At 40.1% G+C, this 11383-nt stretch overlaps 1 long non-coding RNA gene across 1 annotated transcript; it reads left to right on the forward strand.

The window, feature by feature from the left end:
* The first annotated feature begins 361 nt into the window (after nt 1–361).
* Nucleotides 362–9069, forward strand: LOC144585849 (uncharacterized). Its single transcript, XR_013540434.1, has 2 exons — nt 362–512; nt 8784–9069. It is a non-coding gene; the product is annotated as an uncharacterized LOC144585849 (long non-coding RNA).
* The last annotated feature ends 2314 nt before the right edge of the window (nt 9070–11383 follow it).

Here is an 11383-nt window from a genome sequence, read left to right on the forward strand (position 1 = left end):
CAGTGAAACATCTTATAATTATCTATTTGAAAACATCTTATTGTGGTCTACTTTAGTTCACTCACACCAAGTGTTGCAATATTTAAATGTACTATTTCTTGCTTTATGGTTTTGAGTTTATCTTAATCCATGTGTCTTACATTATATGTTCCAATCATATAAATCATGCAGCATCAGACTTTCCTTTTGCTTCTGTGTACACTGGTAACTAAATGTCCTTTTGCTTTAATCTAGTTGCCTCCTTAGCAGCAAGGCTATTTGCACTTCTCATTTGCTTTTCCCTGGTAGCTGTCTGGGTGCTTTCCAACCTGGCAGTCTCATCTTCTAGTGCTATATGTTTCATTTTGAATTGTCTCATGATAGGGTTTTCAAGGCATAAAATGCTCATAAGCAGCTTATCACTGCTGCCTTCTGCACAGAAGAAGGGGGATCAAGACTCTGAAGTTCCCTATCAAGACAGGCTCTAGAAGAGCAGGCACAGAAGTCACCTGATCATAGTCTTCCTTGCTAAGGTGAGATGTACTGTATTTTCTATTTTATTCATAGTAAACATTTCTGAATATGCATTATTTCATACAAAACAGCTTGTTTTTTTCCTCTCTCTTTTGGATTTGTGCTTCTTATCCTTTTTGGCAATATATAAATGACAGTCTTGCTTACATCCTTTTACCTCAGTCTCATTTATTTGGTAGCAAACTTCAGTGACTGAAATAAAATGTCCTTCTGTGAAGCTGTTCTTAGAACCATTTCTTTCTATGTCAGAGACAGGAAAAAGTTAATTCAGGGCCTTACAACAACACCAGTATATCACCATAGACAGTATCGGAGTCATGATTCAGAAAGTAATCTTTTCCACCTCTGTCTTACATCAATTATGTCTACTGCCTTTATCATAGCAATGGCTAGAGTTCATTAATGCCATCTTCTACTGTCTGAAGAGAAACTTTTTTCAGTAGGCTGCTAATAGTTTGAGATGGAAACACTTACATCACAGTTTTAATGCCAGCTGTTTTGATTTTGCTTTCATATTGTCTAAACACTGTGTGTTGTTTTCCTGTATTGTTTTACTTTGATTTTCTTAATGTACTTTGTTAGGTTCTTTAAATGTCTTGATTATGACAGGAAATTGTAGGATAGAAATTTGGGGATAAATTGTAATCTACTCTAAACAAATAAACAATTTAGCCCAGGGAAAGGTAGTCAGACAGACCTCCCTCAGAATATCACCTGCCTAAGTATAATGGATGAAGTTCATGATGGCAATAGTTCTTAGACAGAGGATATCATTTATACATGCATAGGTTTATCCTGAGGGAATCCTTCAGAAACATATGTATGAAACTCTAGCATGTGACTCTACATCTGGAACGCATTAGATAAGGGGAATGCTTCAAGCTGTGTTAGCTTTATTCTGTTTCAGAGGAACAGAACAGAATGGATACTAAACAAATTTTCACTGACTGACATGAAACAGGGATTTCCCCCTGAGTTTCTCCACTGAAGTTGTTACCAAACTATCTTTTAACAGACGAAGACTGACTGAGTGTGGCTAAATGGCAAAGCCATATATAGAAGACAACGTTTTGTGGCAACTACTCTTCATATCACAACATGGTCGCCTCAGACTATTCTATGATGTGAGGGAAGCCAATCAATGTGATGCTGGTAGAAAGAACAAGAAAAGCCCCCAGGAGTTCAAAAATGTCTGAGAATCAGTAACCATTTAAAATTAGTTTGGAGTGGAGGGGCAGCCACCTATAAACCAGGAATTGTTTCAAATTTTAGGGAGTGCAAAGGGAACAGACTCAGAGGATGATTCTATGAAGAAACATGGAGGACAGGAGATATAAGGCATTTGTACCCCCATTTCATGGTCTTTTCCGTGAAGCTATGGTGTGCCCATTATCCAAGAAAACATGTACCTCCAGCTCCAGAACGGGATGCCTTCAAGTTTAATAAATGACAATTGTTGTTGCACTTCCTTCCAGAGTTACTTATATTAACACACACACATTTTATCCTTCGTATCCTTTACCCATTATATTATATAAATGGTCCAAATCAAACATGGACTGCAGTACCATCATAAGCAAATATGCTTCCCCTGTCTTGTAGTTCTTGGAGGTGCCTGAAGACTAACTCTGGTTATTTACTCAGCCTCTCCCAAGCTGGTTTTTGGATGCTCAGGCTGCAGTACGCTCTTACCTTCATCCAGTTGACCTCAGAAGGGACTCATGTCTCAGTGGACATGCATAGGGCTGCACTGCAACACTATATTCCTGAGCACTCTTATACAGGAGTAAGCTCTACAGACCTCCTCCTTCCCTTCTGAGGAAACACATAGGACTAGACTGCACCAGCATGTATGAAAGCTGTTGAATTGTTTTGTTGAAAACAGACCTAAATTGCAGAGCCGCGATTCTATGCAATTAATCACATGAAAGTAAAGGTAGGGAACAATATACATTTATTCCAAATTAATATGAATTAATCCGAAATAAACAAATACTATTCCTTGCTTTTGTTTTCACAACAGCTAACTTTACAACTTAAGTAAAAGACTGAATAATACTGTGCCAACCATATTAGGATAATAATGACATTTGTAAGCCAACTCAAACATTTAAAAAAAATGTCAGTTTTCAAGATGTCCAGGGAAAAGCAGGTGCTAATGAGGAGGCTCACATGTTGAAGCAAAAGAGACTGTTTAACAAAAAGAAAAGGGGAGAAAAGGGGAATGGAATGGAAAGGGGGGCAAGCTGTGTGGTGCTTGTACACAATCTGACAAAAACGAAGGGTGACACCTTTATTAAACCACTAAACTTTCACAAAAGAAGTTAGCTTTCTTCTCCACAGGAGTCTTCATCCGGCTGGGGATTACAGACCTGAGGATGGTGCAGAAAATGCATCAAAATTTCAAAATCCATGTCTAGATGTGGGGGCCAGGTTGCCATGTTTAAACATGTTCCGAATGTTGGGGAAAAAGGCTTTGAGACACTGAGACAAAATATAAATAATAATCTTTATCTGGTTCTCTTAGGAAAAGGGTAAACAGGATGTCCTAAGAAAACAAGCAATACTAAAACTATATTACAAAACATACCAAACAGTAATGGGAAAAAGGCGGCAGCAGCTCAGGCAATGCCCACAAACTCAAGCAAGCACACAGGGTCTCTGCCTTGCTCTGTCAGTCTGCACCATCAAAGGAGAGGTATGTGTGAGGGAGAGAGACAAGGCTTTATAGAGCCTAATTAATTATAAGGGACAGGTGAGGTCTTTAAGTATATTAACCCACAGTGGGCATAAGGTTAGATCTTGCAATATACCAACACCAAAATGGGTGCTGCAGTTCAGAGGTGGTGGAGTCTGCCTGGTCTGACTCTTGAAATGTGGGAGAAGCTGCAGACATTGGATTAATCTTTCTGCCAAGGCACCATGATGGTTTCAGATTGCACCTGAGAATGCTCTTACAACTGTGAGGATGATGGAACAAAGAAAGAATGGTTTATGCGCTGCTTTTTCGAAAAATATAAATAAAGGGCAGAATCCAGTTCACTTATGCAGTTGCATAAGAGTGATTACATGTAAACATGCTCTCTTTCATGCTATCAGACAGTATCTTTATTGCTTAATCCAGAGACCATAGAAAAATATGCTACCAGTAATGTGCTGGTTTCAAAACCAGGCAGGCAGCCTGTCAAGCACTCAATAACATAAAATACACTTGGATGGAGGGAGAGACTGCTGTGTAATTCCCCCTCTATACTTGATTTTGGCCAGTGTTTTCAAATGAAATTACAAGCATTCTATAGGATCATCTTAAATTACCCACATTTATAATTCTTGCTGCTTAGGCTGTATTGAGAACCGTCACAAGGAATAAAGAGCAAAAATCAGCTTTTAAACATCCATTATATGAAACAAAATATCTCTTAGGTTTTTCTTCACCTATTTGCAATTACTTTTCCCTCACCTCCCCCCCTCCCCATTTTATAGTGCCTAGACCACAGGTCCCTTACATATGTTTTCTTGCCTTGCAACACAGGCTGGGTGAGCTTGCAAAGTACTTTACCAACAGTGAAGGAAACCATTGCTGAGAATTCACTGCTTAGAACTGTAAAGTCCAGACTATGTGGCCAAAGAGCATGTAGACAAGCAGCTTTGCATCGACTCAGAGCTAGGGCATTTTTCCTGTACGTGTCCAGACAGCTTGTGACTCAGATCCACCTCACCGTTCTGGGCAGATGCAACAACAAAGGGACGATCAAGTTTGTGTCATTTTCACTTTGAGAAATAATGTGGCTGTCTGCCCAAGGCACACATAAAAATATAACAAACCAAAGGGCTACATAATCCACAGCTAACTGATAAATTCTTTCACCTGTCATGTTCATTTGTTTGAAACACACAAACAAAATTTTTCAAAAACTGACAGGTAAACGGACTACCCTAAGCATGGTATTGTTGCATTCATCCCACTTAAGCGACAAAAACTTACTTTGTCTCAGACCAGAGGCCTCTCTAATCCACCTTTTGCAGAGCGATAGCTAACAAATTTGTCTGCTTGTACAGCAAGCAGCACAATTTTCTCCCACCCCTCACCACTCATCCCTGAGTAATGGGAATGAGCCCCTACCAAGAAAAGGAGGAGGAGAATTTTGGTGGTTCCTCTAGAAGAATTAAAATATTTTGGCTTTCAGAAAATGAGTAGCGGACAAGGCCAGGCAGTGTTGCCATTCATTTTCATAATATGAACCAGAAAATGCACTTCTAGATTTCAGCATCCTCTAAATTTCAGCCACATAGGACAACAGTCCAGCTGTTTTACCCTTGTTATAGCCCTGATCTTTTGATGCCCAAAGTGGCCAATCAGTTCTCCTATGGAAAATCCACAAGAGCACATGAGCACAATAACACCCTCTCATATGTTCCCCAGGTACTGATATACAGAGACACACTGCCTCTGGACCTGAAGGAGTATATATCCACTATTAGTAGCCATTGATAGCCCCATCCTCCATGAGTTTATCTCTACCCTTTCTGGAGCTGTCTAAGTTAGCAGCCATCACTATGTCTTCAGTGGGTTCTAATATTACATGAGAGAAAAGCTTTCCCCTATTTCTTACCTGACTACCACCAGTAAGACTCCAGCATGTGGCACTTACCCACATATGGTAGACTTTGGAATGAGTTCCCTAGGGGCTCACTGATATTAACCTTTATTGACAAGTAAAAGTAAAGGTCCCCCTTGACATTTAGTCCAGTCGTGTCCGACTCTAGGGTGCGGTGCTCATCCCCAAGCCGTACAGCGAGCATTTGTCCGAAGACAGTTTCCATGGTCACGTGGCCAGTGCTACTAGACACGGAATGCTGTTACCTTCCCACCGAAGTGGTACTTATTTATCTACTTGCATCTTTGCATGCTTTCGAACTGCTAGATTGGCAGGAGCTGGGACAAGTGACGGGAGCTCACTGCGTTGCGTGGATTCAATCTTATGACTGCTGGTCTTCTGACCTTGCAGCACACAGATGTGCAGGCTAATTGCAGGCAGAAACACAGCTTAAAAACTCCCAGCAGATAGCCCAAACTTAATGCTTCCAAGAGGAACAGCTAGCACTCTAATGTTTTAACAGAACCCCAACTCAGTCCTTCAAGTTTCAGTCTCTCCCATTCAGATCACACATGTCATCTCTTTAAACACCCCATTTTTTCAATGCTGCATGACTGAAATAACAGTTAGACAAAGCTGTGCTATCTCCTAATTAACCAACTACAAAACAAAAACAAGCTAATTTGCCAAATGCAGATTGAGATAAGTTCATGTTAGAATAAACAGACATTTTGCCTATTACGTATGCATTGCTTCTAGATACAGAATCAACATATGGTTTAGTGAGGCTGTTATTTACCTACAAATAGCTGTATTATTTCATCTCTTTCCTGAGGATAGTAGGATGAAGAAATAGGAAGACATGCCCTTTCTCTAAAATGACTCCTACCTTCCAGAACAGTCTGTTGCTATTTTCTGGACATTGCAGGCTATTTACTCATACTTTCCTAATTAAAGAGATAAGTACCATGTTTCCCTGAAAATAAGCCATAGTAGGATTTTTCAGGATGCTTGTAATATAAGCCCTACCCCAAAAATAAGCCCTACTTAAGTGAAATCCCACCCTCCACCATTGTGCAGCAACCAGAAAATAACATGACTGTATTTGAATAAATGTAGATTGTTGTACATGAAAAAAACATCCCCTGAAAATAAGCCCTAATGCATTTTTTCAAGCAAATATTAATATAAGACCCAGTCTTATTTTTGGGGAAACAGGGTTCCAGTACCCCTAAAGTACTCTCCAGAAGTATTTCAGATACCATCAACCCTCTTCTGTCCAAACCCCAATTTTACAGCAACATACGTAAGATAGGGTATAAACTTAATTGAACAAAACTTTGTAGTGCACCTGAGCATTAGATGCTAGAAGGAGACATTAAGGAGGAATATCAGAGTATTTCCCCATGTGGTAAATGTGTTGGATGTATGAAGGCATGACACCTCGAACACCTGTGAAAGGACTGAGTAGCATTCTGCCTAAAGAGGATGTTTACACATTTCCCCCAACCAAAATGTATCAACAAAATATAACCTGACCAGCATATAATGTGTATATCTTCAATGACAGGCAAAATGTTAATTTAAAAACATTTAGTATCATTTAAATAGAAATACAAGATGTCTCACCATAGCAGGAAAGGCTTTTACTAGGTGACTTGTGTGCCTGCTGAATCTACTGGCAGTAATTGTTGAAAGCTCCTGTAAGAGCTTTCAAAGCTTTGGCTTTTTATCCTTTTTTATGTATAAATCAGATTTTGACTGGACTGGCTTACAAACAGAGGGTGTTTTCAAACAAAGGAAACAGCCTCTGATAGCCTATTAAATAGAAAGCTGTCCTCATTCAATTAAAGCAGGAACTAACATGTTCCAAGAACATTGCCAGTAGTTGGTTACTTTTGGGGTAATGCAGGTTTCTTTCTGACAAAAAACACAGTGGCTGAAATCCAGTAATAAGTTGCAACTAGAGTAGACCCATTGAACCAGTGGGAATTTGATAAATCAGTTCCCACATGAGTTCCATTTATTCAAATGGCTTTACTCTAGCTGTTACCATTGGATTTCAGCCAATGACTAGTAAAACTATAACTTTTCCTGTGCTGCATGTTACTTTGAGTGAGGCAAAAATATTTGGAAAGGGCATTATGGGATTTTATTTATTCACAATTTTAGGTCATTTCTCTCTTCATTAAAGTTTCCCCCCCAAGAAAAGCATTAGAAGCAACATATGTAACAAGTAGTAAAATAAATAATGAGAAAAGACAAGTATGGTAATAAGTTACTTTTTTGGCTGCATTCACTTACAGTCCTTCTAATAGTCTGAGTCTCAAATGCTCTGGCCTATTTGATAGACTCCTCCAGTTCGCCTGATTTCTGAGTCTTTTAGACAATGCTGGGTGACTTATTGGTATTTTCTGTTCCTCTCTATATCTGTCCAGAGAGCTGAGGAGCCTGGAATTTGTATAGGCCGGGCCCCTGAAAGCAAAAATTGCTGTATGGGAAGGAATTCTTCCATCAACAGCAAAGAGAATTATGAGAGCCTAGAAAAGGCAGTTTTTGAAGTACACATCCCAGAATCATCCCGGCCCACAGGTGCCTTCCTAATGTGCTAGATCTGAGGAGCCGACCTGCAGACAACTTGGGACTGCCGACCCCTTGATCTTGGGGGATCACACCCATTACTACTCCCAATAAAACATTTTTCCTTCAGAAATGGGGAGTTTTTAAAGAGGGGAAACCTTACATCCTCTAGTGGGCAAATATATATATTTTAAATGTTTACAAATGTGGAGGGCTCCGTACGAACATAGGAAAACTGCCCTAGCACACAGCCTTGGAGGGTACAAAGGATCTATCTGAGCCCCCAAAAATGAATCCCAAAAGTGCTGGGGGGGGCACATTGTGCCTAGGGCATGAAGCTGCCAAAACAAAGGTAATGATAGGGGTATCCCCTGGCTTCATGGGGAAAACCAGTTGTGTCATGACCATGAGCAGAAAACCAGAGGAGACAGAAATTATTCATTCATTCATTCATTCATTCATTCATTCATTCATTCATTGATTCCATTTGTCACAGCACTACTCTGGGAGGGTTACAACACATATAATAGAAAACAAGGATGAAAATGGAAACATTAAAAGCAGCAATAATAACCCTTTAAAAAACAGATGGCACAGGAAAGTGTTCTTATTTGTTACATGTGGGGACAGGAAGTACCTACATGATGAAATCGGATCAGAGTAGCTTTGAGTGACTGAGACCTGGATGGGTATTGCACAAGATAACTCTCTGGTGCCTAAGAATTACCGGTAGGTGTGTGGGTGCAATGTCAGGCTCTCATAGATACCATATGGAGCAGTTCATGGTATATAGTAGGGCAGACATTTATATATCACGAAAAAAGGAGACTACCCATCACCAAAAAAGAGGACAAGAGAGGAGACTTGTTTGCATAAAATTGCATATGGTAGTGCATGGAAAATTAGAAAGAATTTAAATAAAGTCGTAGTGTGCCTCACTTGAATAGGAAAGAACATGACCAGGTGACCAGTGCAACTGCTGAGTCAGCTGTCTGGAAGCTCATAGTAAATGGGCAACTTCAGAGTCCCTGGTTCTTCACCTTAGAGTTCTTTACTTTTAAATCCTCATGGTTTTTTAAATCTTTAAATCAGAATTGGACAACCTTGCAAACGGGAGGACACCTTCAAAAGGAAGACTATCCTTCTAGCCTTCTAATGGGGAATTGTTCTCCAAAAAAAAGAAGAAAGAGGAGGCATGACTATCTTTATATCTGGTGCATCTGTGGCAATATTAAAACGAATGCTGAGTAATAGTCTGGAAAATATAAACAATTTCTTCAGCTCATGACCATTTACGTGAGGACTGCTTATGCAGTTTGTGTGGAAAGTGGATGCAGCTACAAAGATTAAAGTCCTCAGAATTTTCAAGTTCATTGTGTTCCCTGTCTCTTTACTGCCTGCTCTATCTTGACTTTGTCCATTTGTGCCAAACACAACATAAGATGATTATATCAGAGTTGTGAATCAAATGTAAGCCATCCTGGAGAACTATGATGCACTCAAATGAAGTCAGTAATGACATTTCCAGCTTCATTCTGTGCTAGTTAGGATACTGGCTTAAAGTTACATTTAATGTCTGGCCACAGAGCCCTAGTCACAGAGAGTTCAACTGTGAGTGATGTGAGACAAGTTGTATGTTCTATAAACATTTTGGTAGTTCAGTCCTAATCAGATTCACCATGCACAGGGAAGGGATGTTTAGCATTCTCCCATCCACTTTTTCCCGCCAACCTAGCGGTTCGAAAGCATGCAAATGCGAGTAGATAAATAGGCACCACCTTGGTGGGAAGGTAAACAGCGTTCCGTGTCTAAATCACACTGGCCATGTGACCACGGAAAGATTGTCTTCGGACAAACGCTGGCTCTATGGCTTGAAGAGCGGGATGAGCGCCGCCCCCTAGAGTCGGACACGACTGGACAAAAATTGTCAAGGGGAACCTTTAACCTTTACCATCCACTTTTAAAAACTCAAATCCCCCCCCCCGGATTAAAAAAGGGAGGGGAATTACATTGGTGCCAATTGAGGGTCTCTCCCTTTAGTTGTGATGGAGAAACAGCAAATTTAAGTAATATGACAATGTATGGTCTTCCTATACATGGGGGACCTGGCATGCACCTGTGGGAGAAAAATAATTATTATTATATTCAGCATACATTACACATTTGACATAGTGTACAGTTTTACCTGGAGATTTGCAGAAGATGCACTGAACATATGGTATCCAACTTATCATGGCCATATTTAAGCCAAGGAAGGTGCCTTCTTTTGGTGTGAAAGAAGTCCAGTGGACCACTATTTGTTATCAGATCATCTTCTGAGCTAATGCAATGGAAACATGGCTTATGCTTGACTATGTATACATCTCTGCTTCAACTGTGGCTATTGTGATCTAACTTATAGAACCAAATATGGAAGAAAATGTGTAGTAACTGTTTTCAACTGTATATAGCATATAAACATTTTTCAGGCATGGTTCATTAAAATAATGTGTTCCTAATTCAGATCAGACCAAAGCTGGAAACAAAATCTTTTAACAGAATTCTTTAAGAGTGAATTCTTACAATTCTTATATTTTTGTCTGGCCACTGTTCCTCTACAACTAAAGTGTACAAAATACTGTAGTAGTGTGTCCACTACTGGTAGGACTGTGTGCAAAATGTGCCTATGACACAGGAGCATAAGAAAAACCTTGCAGGATCAAATCGGACCAAAGACTTATCCAGTCCAATACTTCAGCATTGCCCAGCAGACAGCTACATGAAGCTTCCAAAGGGTATGGAGATGAAGAAGGCTTAGAACTAGGAAACATGGCTTGTTTGGACTGCAGATTCCAGAATCCTCCCATCCAGCTTTGCCAGTGAGGATGCTGGGAGCTGTGGTTCAAAATTACTTTCCCAAGTTCTGAGAAAGCTGCCCCCTACTTCTCTGTGCCCAGCATTGGATTCATACAGACACATTGTTTATGTGCATTTAAAAAAAATCTTTTTGTTGCCACTGTCAGTGGGATTCATCAGGACTCTGAAATATCTGAGACAATGTGTGATCATTTGCCCTGTATGGAACATCAACATGTGTCTTGATCCAAAGAGCTACTAGGTAAGCAGGACATTGGAGATGCTTTATTGTGATGTCACAACCCAAGCACAGCAAAATCCAGCTTCAGGACATTCTTTGATAGTGTGAAGACATAGAACATGGCGGAAGATTCATTTTTGCATGCATATAGAGCAGCTGGCTACAAGCCAGGAATTGAAAGTCTGATGCCCCAGTATGCCTTATAGGAGGAAGGCCAGCTTGTGTGATTTTGGGCAAAGCTACCTTGTTTCAGTCTATCTCCAGAAGATAGGATTGGCAAACCACTTCTGAGTACTCTTCATCTAAAACGCTTGACAGGATTGTTATATATCGGGATCAACTTGGTACATTGCGATTTAAAATTACAGTGATGCCTCGCTAGACGATGATAATCCGTTCCACTGAAATTGCTGTTTAGCCAAATCATTGTCTAGCGAAAAGCATTTGCCCACTGGAATGCATTGAAACCTGTTTAATGCATTCTAATGGGGAAGAATCGTTGTTGTCTAGCGAAGATCGGCCATAGGAAAGCCGCTTTGCGAACTGCCGATCAGCTGTTTAAATCGCTGTCTTGCGAAGCTTAGGTCCCAAAAACACCCGTTTTGCAAGCATGGAG

This window comes from Pogona vitticeps, chromosome 1, assembly GCF_051106095.1.
Source record: "Pogona vitticeps strain Pit_001003342236 chromosome 1, PviZW2.1, whole genome shotgun sequence".
NCBI classification, from domain to species: domain Eukaryota; kingdom Metazoa; phylum Chordata; class Lepidosauria; order Squamata; family Agamidae; genus Pogona; species Pogona vitticeps.